At 49.6% G+C, this 10,135-nt stretch overlaps 1 non-coding gene across 1 annotated transcript; it reads right to left on the bottom strand.

The window, feature by feature from the left end:
- Nucleotides 1-9,760: 9,760 nt before the first annotated feature.
- Nucleotides 9,761-9,879, bottom strand: LOC137501339 (5S ribosomal RNA). Its single transcript, XR_011018489.1, has one exon. It is a non-coding gene; the product is annotated as a 5S ribosomal RNA (ribosomal RNA).
- Nucleotides 9,880-10,135: the final 256 nt, after the last annotated feature.

Genomic DNA, 10,135 nt, shown 5'->3' with positions numbered 1-10,135 from the left:
TGTAGAATGCCACCCCTTGGTCCTTTAGTGCCTTCACTAACGCGTGGTAGTCTTCCATAGTAGTCAGAAGGTATTTGACTACGTTATTTCGGACTACCCGCGCAGTGAATTGTCCGTTAATACACGATTTGATGAAGTCTCTTCGGCCTGAGTAAGGCATGGCGTCCTCTTTGATGATGATGGGAGGAGGTTTTCGCCTTGCTGTTCTACTGGTTGTGTCCATGTTTATTTCTTCTGGTATTTTCTCTAGCTGTTCGTACCTGTTATTTACGGGTACTGGTTTTGGAGCAGTTTTTTCCTTCGGCTGGGCAGTTTTTCTGTTCGGTGGTGTTATGAATCCATCAGCGTCCGTAGTGGTATGTACTCTTTTGGTTTGAAGTGCAGATTCCTCGGTGATGACTGGTGACGTGTCGGCCAAGGTCCTTTTCTTCATGGTAGAGGGCGTTCCTGCTTCGCCCTGGGTCGAGGTGGTGGGGCCTTGTGTCTCTGTTCTCGGCTTCGGTACCTCTTCTGATACCGGGGTCTGCTGTTGTCTTTCGGCCGTAGGTGCAGGTGTACTTGTTTTCTTCTTCTTCTTCTTCTTCTTCTCGTGAATGAGGTTGACTAAGTTGTGCGAGGGTTCATCCCCTAGATAAACCTCGCATCCTTCGTCTACAGACTCGTAGTCGTCCTCGTCTTCATACTGGGGGGAGTCCGTGGTCAGCGTTGCAGGTTTTAGCCTGGGGTGTGGCGGCGCCATTTCGAAGTATGGTCTCAATGTCTCGGCTATCTGGTTGATACGCGAGCCTAGTGCTTCATCTACTGTCGGCAGGGCAGATTTCAATCTGGGGTCCCTCGGAGGCTGATTGTAGTACTGATTGCGTACCTCGAGTTTACGGGCTAGGTGTGAGCCTGGTGTTGGTGGATTTCCGACATAACTAGGACGGCCCGAGGCTACTCGATCCACCCCAGACCGGCCAGGTTTGCCGGAAGTGTTGTTCTGGTGAGTGCGGCCTGACATGGCTTAGCAGTGTAGGTGAGTGATGTGCACCAGGTTGTGTAATCCTACCTAGATTGCACGCTCTACGAGCTATCGATATGACCAAGGGCACGGGGCCGGTCTGATAGCAGGGGAGGGCAGGTCAAACACCCGTAGGCGGACCTCGGACAAGGCAAGAGAGTGTGCCTGCTCAGAGCCGTTGCTTCAGGCAACAGTTTTTTGAGGGGTGTCTCCCCGGCAAGAAGCAAGCGGACACTGCGACAGAACACCGCGGGACCGACAATTTGCTCTTTTAGGATGTAGGGTAGGCAAGCCCACCCTACAGCTCCGTTGACTGCTGCGACTCAGCGGGGACGGCACTAGGCGGCCCTGTCCTCGCTGCTTGCTCGCTGCTGGTTGCTGCTGGCTGCGCTCCAATCAGAGCGTACCTCTTCTTCTCTTCTCTGAGCTCCTTCTTCTCCGCTCGCTCGCTCGGGAATGTCTGTGCCAGGCCCCGCTTTTGCCTGTGCTTTTGTTGAACGAGCCTGGCCCCGGTGACGTCGGCAACTGGCTAGCGAATGGCAGCGCTGCAGCAGCACAGGGAGGGGGAAGCGAAGGAATAAAACAAGGCGAGCGGGAGCGAGCTCCTGTTATTCTCCCTGCAGCGTGTCGACAGTGAGTACCGTACGTCATGGCCCGGACGAAGCAGACTGCACGTAAATCCACCGGAGGCAAGGCCCCCCGCAAGCAGCTGGCAACCAAGGCTGCCCGTAAGAGCGCGCCTGCCACGGGTGGAGTGAAGAAGCCTCATCGGTACAGGCCCGGTACCGTGGCCCTCCGTGAGATCAGGCGCTACCAGAAGAGCACCGAGCTGCTCATCCGCAAGCTGCCTTTCCAGCGGCTCGTGAGAGAAATAGCTCAGGACTTCAAGACCGACCTGCGCTTCCAGAGCTCGGCCGTCATGGCCTTGCAGGAGGCCAGCGAAGCCTACCTGGTGGGTCTTTTCGAAGACACCAACTTGTGTGCCATCCATGCCAAGCGTGTCACCATCATGCCAAAGGACATCCAGCTCGCCCGCCGCATCCGAGGGGAGCGTGCCTAAGTCCAGAGCTAGCTTAACGCTGGACCTTTCACCAAACGGCCCTTTTCAGGGCCACCAAAATATCCCAGAAAGAGCAGTCGTAGTCTCTGAGCTAGCACGGGCAGTGAATTAAAATATTCTTTAAAAGGAAATAAATAATAATAATATAAATCTTGATGATGATGATGGTGGTGGTGGTGGTTGTTGTTGTTTCCAGGGGATGATGTGAACCTTCCAAGTGCAAGCGCAGTAGACACAAAACTTAATAATAATAATAATAATAATAATAATAATAACAACAACGACAAAGTATATACATCTGGATGGCGGTGGGTTTTTTTATTTTATTTTTTATTCCACAGGACGATGCGAAGAGTCCTAGAGCAATCATAGTAAAGAAAATACTGAATAATAAAGGCGATGTTGATAATAATAATAATAATAATAATAATAACAAAGTATATAAATCTTGATGGTGGTTGTTGTGCCAAGGGGATTAAGGAAAACTCCAAGTGCAATAACAGTAAAGAAAATACTAAATAATAATAATAATAATAATAATAATAATAATAATAATAATAATAATAATAATAATAATAATAATAAGAGAGTAGTGGGGCACTTGTGCACACTTGCCTCTTTATGAGACAGAGGTAGGAGAGAGGCCAGGGTTCACATTCAAAGACTTCATAGGCTCTTTTAGAAAGAAGGTGATGGCCCTGATAAGGGCCGTTTTTGCAACCTCCGCTCTCGTGAGAGCAAGAGGTGCACGGGTAGTGTAAGAACCTCGAGGGTTCTCACTTCCTTTTTGCAGGTGCCTTTTTAGGCGAGGCCTTGGGCTTAGCGGCCTTTTTAGGCTTAGGTGCCTTAGGTTTCTTAGTGGGCACCTTGGCGGCCTTCTTAGCCTTGGAAGGAGCCTTCTGCTTTGGTTTGGGAGCAGGAGCTGCCTTCTTCTTCTCAGCAGGCTTTTTGGAATTTTTGGAAATGGCTTTCTTGGCTGCAGCCTTGGCTCCCCCAGCCTTCTTCGCCTTGGGGATGCGCTTCTCCTTGGGGGCGGCGGACCGCTTGACAGGGGCTGCGCTGGCTTTCTCCGGCTTGGCAGCTGAGGCGAGTTTGAAGGAACCTGAAGCTCCCTTCCCCTTGGTCTGGACCAGCTCTCCGGAAGCCACAGCAGATTTCAGGTACTTCTTGATGAATGGGGCCAGCTTCTCAGAGTCCACCTTGTAGTTGGCAGAGATGTACTTCTTGATAGCTTGGAGAGAAGATCCACCTCGCTCCTTGAGGCTCTTGATGGCACTGCCCACCATCTCGGAGGTTTTCGGATGTGCAGGCTTGGTGCGAGGTTTCTTGGATGCGGAAGCCTTGTTCTTCTTGGGCGACGCCTGGGCCGGAGCCGAGGCGGGTGCGGATGCTGCCGATGCTGTTGCAGTGTCAGCCATGGTCACGGTGCGAATGTGTTAAAGGTCTCTGAAGAGCAAGACCACGTGACCCCCCGAAGGGGGGTCGCGTGGTTGTGTTATGAATCATTTGTGGGACCGCCGACCTTTCTGGGTCCTTTGTCCCATGCCAACTGGTTGGTGAATTGCTTGTTTCAACTTGCTGTCCTCGTTCTTCCGTTGGTTCTTCTCTGCAGTCGACTATGCCATCTTGTGGCATTGTAATTGCAGCCCTATGTTCCAGTATTTCAGGAGGGTAGGGCAGGTTCGAATTGGGAATTTTATATCAAATTTGGCTGTCGAAGGGTGGTAGGGCATCGGCTTTGGAGACGATTGAGGTGTGTAGGAGTTCGTAGGCGTGCGACTGGTTTGTATTTTAGGAGCATACAGTATTTACGGGGAAATGGGTTTGAATTCGGGAGATGGTGGCTTCACGTTGCAGTGGTGAGGAGAGTTAGAAGACATTTAAGAAGCTCTATAGCAGGTTGGTTGAGTTGTGGTGGTAGGTTGTAGGCGGGAGATGGTGAGGTCTTTAGGCTGAGTAGTGAAGGAGGTTGTGGTTGGTTGGCAGGTTGCTGATGACGTAGATGCTTATGTGCGATATGCTGGGCCCTGAGTGCCTTTTTAAGGAAAGGACACCCAGGATAGGATGCGGCGTGGTTGCCCTTGCAGTTGGCGCATATGGCCTTCTTTTTTGGGACTGGGCAGGTGGAGTGATGATGGTGATCTCCGCACCTGTTACAACGGACCTCATTAGTACAGGTGGCAGCAGTGTGATGCAGTTGGAGGCAATTATAGCACATGACTATAGTAGAAGGCTTGGGGCGGGGTGAGATCCTCTTCCGAGCGGGGGTGGTAGAGTTTATGGTTGCAGGAGGGGGTGCCTCCGGTTCTATTGCATGCGTGGTTGGATTATTTTCAGTGCTTTCCGGGTTAGGCTGGACATGTGTGGTAGCTGAAGAGTGGGAAGTTTCAGGGTCAGTCTGGACCTGTGAGGTAGCTGTGGGGAAAGAGAGTTCCGGGTCGGTTTGGGAGCAGGAGTCCGTTAAGGACAGTGGTAGGTCCGTTTGTACGGCGCAGTCCCAGAGACTAGGTCCCTCCTCCGTTGTTTCTTCTTGGACTGTTGTTTCTTCGTTGTCTTCTTCTGCTTCGTCCGTTGAATCTTTTTCCGTGCGGCGGGCGTCTTGTGGGTTAAGAATCAGTGCATTGGGGCCCTCTTGGAGCGAGTCTATGATGTTTATTATTTCACGGTATTGCTCGTGGAAGGGAGTAATCACTAAGATATTGTTTAGGGTTTCTTCAATGTAAGCAATATGAGAGTCTATGAGGTGCTTGATAGCGCCGAGAATTATGGCCCGGTTCCGAGACACAGTGCCAGCAGCACTGAGATGGACACATATAACGTGAGTGTCAGGGTGGAGGGGAAGCCGGGACTGGTCGCATGAGTAATAGAGTGGGTTATCAAAACAGCCTTCCTCATCAAACGAAGGATCGTAGCTTGACTGGGGCTCTGGTATGGGAGATAGAGCTGGGGACGGTAGTCTGTAAGAGGGCTGCGAGGCGGGGCTGCGGTTAGGGGTGGAACGGGCGCGGGACGTGTTGCTCCTAGTTTGGTAGTTTCTAGGAGGGTCTGGAACAGGGGTCCAGCTACTCGGTCCACCGGACTTGTTCCTGGATCGTGGCTTGTTAGGCATGGCGGGATTTTTCTTGGCTGGGATTTATTGGTTGGAGGCTGGGATAGGTAGGGATGAAATACTGGAACGGTCAAACGCAGTAGCGGACCGGGCTGGGTTTGCAACTTGTTGCCTGTGTCGTGTCAGGCTAGTTTTTTGTACGTGGATTACGCCACAGGCAAGACACGCTCACAGGACACCAAGCTGTACAGACAAATAAGCTCAGTGGCCACTAATGTGACCGTTGACTGCAGTTGTCTTCTTGGCTGGGGCGCAGCTAGCGAGCGCTAGCGGCGAGGCTGGCAACTAGGCAGGCTTCTCCTCGGCTGTACGGGGCTAGCGAGTGCTAGCGGCGATGTCTTCTTCTTGACGGGCTGCGAGCTGGATGTCTGGGTATCCAGTACCAGGCGTCGGGGCTAGTCTCTCCGATGTGCTCTCTACCGTGGCTGCACGACGAAGGATGGATGTGTTAAATTTTCCCGAATGGCGGAGTGTATCAGGCTACTCGGACCGCGCAGGAAACAGCAGTGGCTAGCTGTCGGGTGGGCTGCGCGGCGATAAGTTGGGGACGTGCTTCCTAGCTCCTTTCTCGTGCACCCTGCGTCCCGTGGGGGCGGCGGAAGGTTCAGTTCAAGGTAGGAAGGGATAGCCAAAGGATTAATGCTGCTCCTCAAATGAAAGAAGTGCTGCCCGCCTTGTTCAGGGCGTCCTGGCGCAGGTGTGTTCCATGGACAGCATTTCCTCAGCTCCCTCTCCATGCCGACATTTAGGGGCAGCCGCCGTCGTCGCGACGCCCCCGGGAGCGACCACCGCTTACCTGAAGGAAGTCCCATCCTTCCTCTAGCTGCCAAGGCAGAGAACTGTTCGTGGACTCTAGCCACTTTCGAATGAGAGCAAGGGACGTTCGGCCTTCAGGTGGATTTCTGCAGTAGCAAGGAGACCCACCGTAATCTGCCTCTAATAGCATTGCATAAAAGGGCATAAAGAAGGAAACATATAAATTAGGGACTAGTTTCCACGACTTGTCAGATTCCAGGTCTCTTGCTAGCTCTTTAAGTTCATTTTAGTCGCAGTATTTAGGGCCATAGGCACTTGCCTCACGGTCAGGTACCCTCTCTCACTTCCTGCTGTTTTAAGGCCCTTGTAAGGGAAGAGAAGAGAAGCCTAGTTAAAGAGGAATCCTAGAACGTCTAGGTGTATTTCAGGGCGTACCTAAAGGCCCAGACCGGAAGACAGCCGGTTAAGTCTCACGAAAGACTTTGTCCCTGACCTGTAGGAGGGAAGCACAGCCTGGTAGAAACGTCCCGCCTACCCCGGGCAACAAAGCCAGGACCGAATATCTCTAGGCCTATTCACAATCGAAAAGAAGCCCATATATAGTATATCTACACCAGGCGGTATTACTAATTGTTCCAATATTACAGCCGATCGCGTCCTCCCTCAAGTTGGACAGCTTGAGGTAGACAGAAGCTTCCGAGGGAGCTGCCTACAGAGAACAACTTCAGAAAAAATTGGATGAGAACAAGAGATACAATGATAGGACCCATCTTAAGACACCCAGGACTTATTCAGTTGGTTTTAGAACGATGTGTAGGCGGTAAGAACTGTAGGGGTAGACCAAGGTACGGACATGACAAGCACATGTAGGATGCAATAGTTACATAGAAACGAAAAGGTTGGCACAGGATAGGGTGGCGTGGAGGGCTGCATCAAACCAGTCTACGGACTGGTGACTCAAACAACAAACAACAACAGTAGGCTAAGGCTATTAAAAAAAAAACAACTACCGCTACTACTATGTCGACGACGACGACTTTTACCTAACTTTCGTAACCGACCTTTGGTTTCAAAGCTGCCATTAAGTGAGAGTATGCCTCCTTAAAATAACCTACTGGCTGCGCCGAGAATCGATCACACTATTAGCAGCATAGAACGAAGACGATCGCGTGAACTGACATCAAATAATAGTATTAAAGTTTGAGGTTACGTCGAATGTAATTACAAAAAGGCTACGCAATTACTTCTTTGACTTACAAGTACAGCGGCATACCTAACCTCAAAAAAGAATAAGGTCAGTAAAGTGCGAAACCGCGAGAATGCTATGTCCCTTTCGACGTGTAAGGAACTTTTTCTTTCTCTCTTTCTTTCTTTCTTTCTTTCTTTCTTTCTTTCTTTCTTTCTTTCTTTCTTTCTTTCTTTCTCCTGGTCCGAACGACGCCGGGAATTGCAGGAATACGTGTTGGGTTAACACGTTGGACGTTCAATTCTTACTTGCAGATGGAAATCAGGAAGGAAGGAAGGAAGGAAGGAAGGAAGGAAGGAAGGATCTAACAGAGGGTAGATGCACGGTTAACACAACTTCTCTCGCCATGTGGATTCGGTGTGATTATACGGCTGGATGCCCTTCCTGACTACAACCTTCCTTCCTTCCTTCCTTCCTTCCTTCCTTCCTTCCTTCCTTCCTTCCTTCCTTCCTTCCTTCCTTCCTTCCTTCCTTCCTTCCTTCCTTCCTTCTTCTTCTTCTTCTTCTACTACTACTACTACTACTACTACTACTACTACTACTACTATTACTCAAGTTTGTGCTGTAAAAGAATACCCTGTGAAGAAAACAGGAGGTTTAAGAGTCCTCTTCCCTCAAATATCAATTGAAGTACCGTAATGAGGGATACCGAGTCATTTACATTCATGGGAGGATATGCGTAAAGGGACCTGATGATTTTTAGGCCAGCTGCGCTAGGGTTACTCTTCGTATGACTAGACCAGACCAGTACCGGTACGGTACCTCAAGATTTTTATTTTTTCTTAATTAGTTTAGGTGATCCAAGCCTAACCTGCAGTATATTGCACCCGAAATATCTAGCATCTACCCTGTAATGAGAAGATGCAGGCCTCCTTCCCAGTTTTCAAGACTGGTGATGATAAAAGTGTGCGTAATTTAGCTTGAAGTTAGCAGATCCACGATCAGTTTATGCCCCTTTTCTCGGTTCGCTGCAATCATGTCTTAGTACAGGGTCTCCATTCTAGGCCTATCAATTCCTGCGAACTCGTGAAAGCAATCAGGTAATGAAGATGATGATTGTAGTTATTAACATTAAGAAGAGAAGTTGAGGTGTTTGTCTTCAGCAGAAAAGAGGATATAGGACCCGGGTAGCAGTGAAAGGGCGACCGTGTTAGACGCAGGATACCTAACCTCCCTATTCTTTGAATTCTAACCGGTAGTACTAAGGTAAGGAGGAAAAAGTAGGACGTACAGGTACGCAGTGTTGTATTATTGCCGAAGTACGAAAAATCCCTACCGGCCTAACAGGAAGTAGTAGTGGTAGGTAGTGAAAAATGTTATTTACTTTACGCCCCACTAACTACTATTTACCGTTTCCGGAGACGCCGCTGAGGCGAAATTTTGTCCCGCAGGAGTTCTTCTATTTTACGTGCCCGTAAATCTACAGGCATGAGGCCGACGTATTTGGCCATTCAAATACCAAGGGAGTGAACCGGAATCGAACTCGCCAAGTTGAGCTCAGAATGGCCTATTTAAATCCAGGACGGTAACGGTAATGATATGGGGAGTTGAGGTTAGTTCTATGGAATTCATCACTTGCCGAAAGGTCGGTCAGCCGACGTGCAGGCTACTGAAATCGAGCACTTTCCTCACGTCACCTAACCTAAAACGTCACGACACTTTCAACTAACACTTGTCGTTGAAAACGTTACTTTCTCAGTCTTATTAGGAAACCGTCTCATCTTAGGTAGAAATGCAAAGTCCTGGGAGTCAATGCTACGATTTGTCGGAACACGCGCACAAGGGTCACTCTCCTGCACTAGTACATCATCGTTCGTAAGCAAGCTTATGAGAGACGCCCAGTTACCTGCAGAAAATAGCGCACAACAGACTTGCAACTTATTACCGAACGTCGTCGTTATATCAACGGGTCAGCGATAGTATCTTATCTTACCTGAAAGAACATAAAATGAAATCATTTTTCGCCTCTTTGAAGGGCTGCTACATGCGGCGTGCGGTTGCTAGGACACGGCTTTCATTGTTATCACGACAGTGTCGATGACGTTGTTTGGAAACCATCTTCCTCGCGATTTTCTTGGCGGGCAGGGAGATTCGAACCCACGTTCCGCCCTGGCACTGATTACCCTTCTTACCTGTAATCTTACGCGAAATAGGACGTAGTAGAATGAAGAGTTAAGAATCCGTGAGGGGCCGCCTACAGACAGGGCACACTATGCTGCACTAACCTAAAAGAAAAATAACAGCACACACACACACACACACACACACACACACACACACACACTCTCTCTCTCTCTCTCTCTCTCTCTCTCTCTCTCTCTCTCTCTCTCTCTCTCTCGCATCATCATCATCATCATCATCATCATCATCATCATCATCATCATCATCATCATCAGGTCAGGTTAGGCGGGCACCTCGGAGGAAGTTAAGTATCTACAATAAACTTGAATCATGTTGGAAAGTTAAGAACATCTGGTTAGTTTCACATGTAACAAAAATCGATCAATTTCGACATTTGTGCAGCCGTAAGGCTAAAGTTGATGATAAAGGGTTATTTAGAGATCAGAATAGTAGGTAAAAAGGGAATTGAGCCAACGGCACGTGGTGTTCCCAAGCGGTCACCCATCCAAGTACTGACCACGCCCAATGTTGCTTAACTGCGGTGATCGGACGAGAACCGGTGTATTCAACATGGTATGGCCGTTGGCGAGAAAGGAAGTCTTCATTGATGCATGTGTACAGAAGGCAACGGTTATTTATTCTTTGGAGGTGGGCGGGCGCGTTGTCGAGACGAGACTTTGCTCGGAGATCGCGATGGAGGAGCGTACGAGGGCGGTACTGAGCGCGCGCGGCGGGGCGCGGCGGAACCTAACCCGAGTAGTTTTAACCTCACTTCGTCGTAACCTAACCCCAACTCGACCCAGGGCCTACATTCAATCCCAACCAATCTCCTCAAGAAAGAAA

This window comes from Anabrus simplex, chromosome 6 (genome assembly GCF_040414725.1).
Source record: "Anabrus simplex isolate iqAnaSimp1 chromosome 6, ASM4041472v1, whole genome shotgun sequence".
Lineage (NCBI taxonomy): Eukaryota > Metazoa > Arthropoda > Insecta > Orthoptera > Tettigoniidae > Anabrus > Anabrus simplex.
This window is presented reverse-complemented; position numbering and strand designations above follow the sequence as displayed.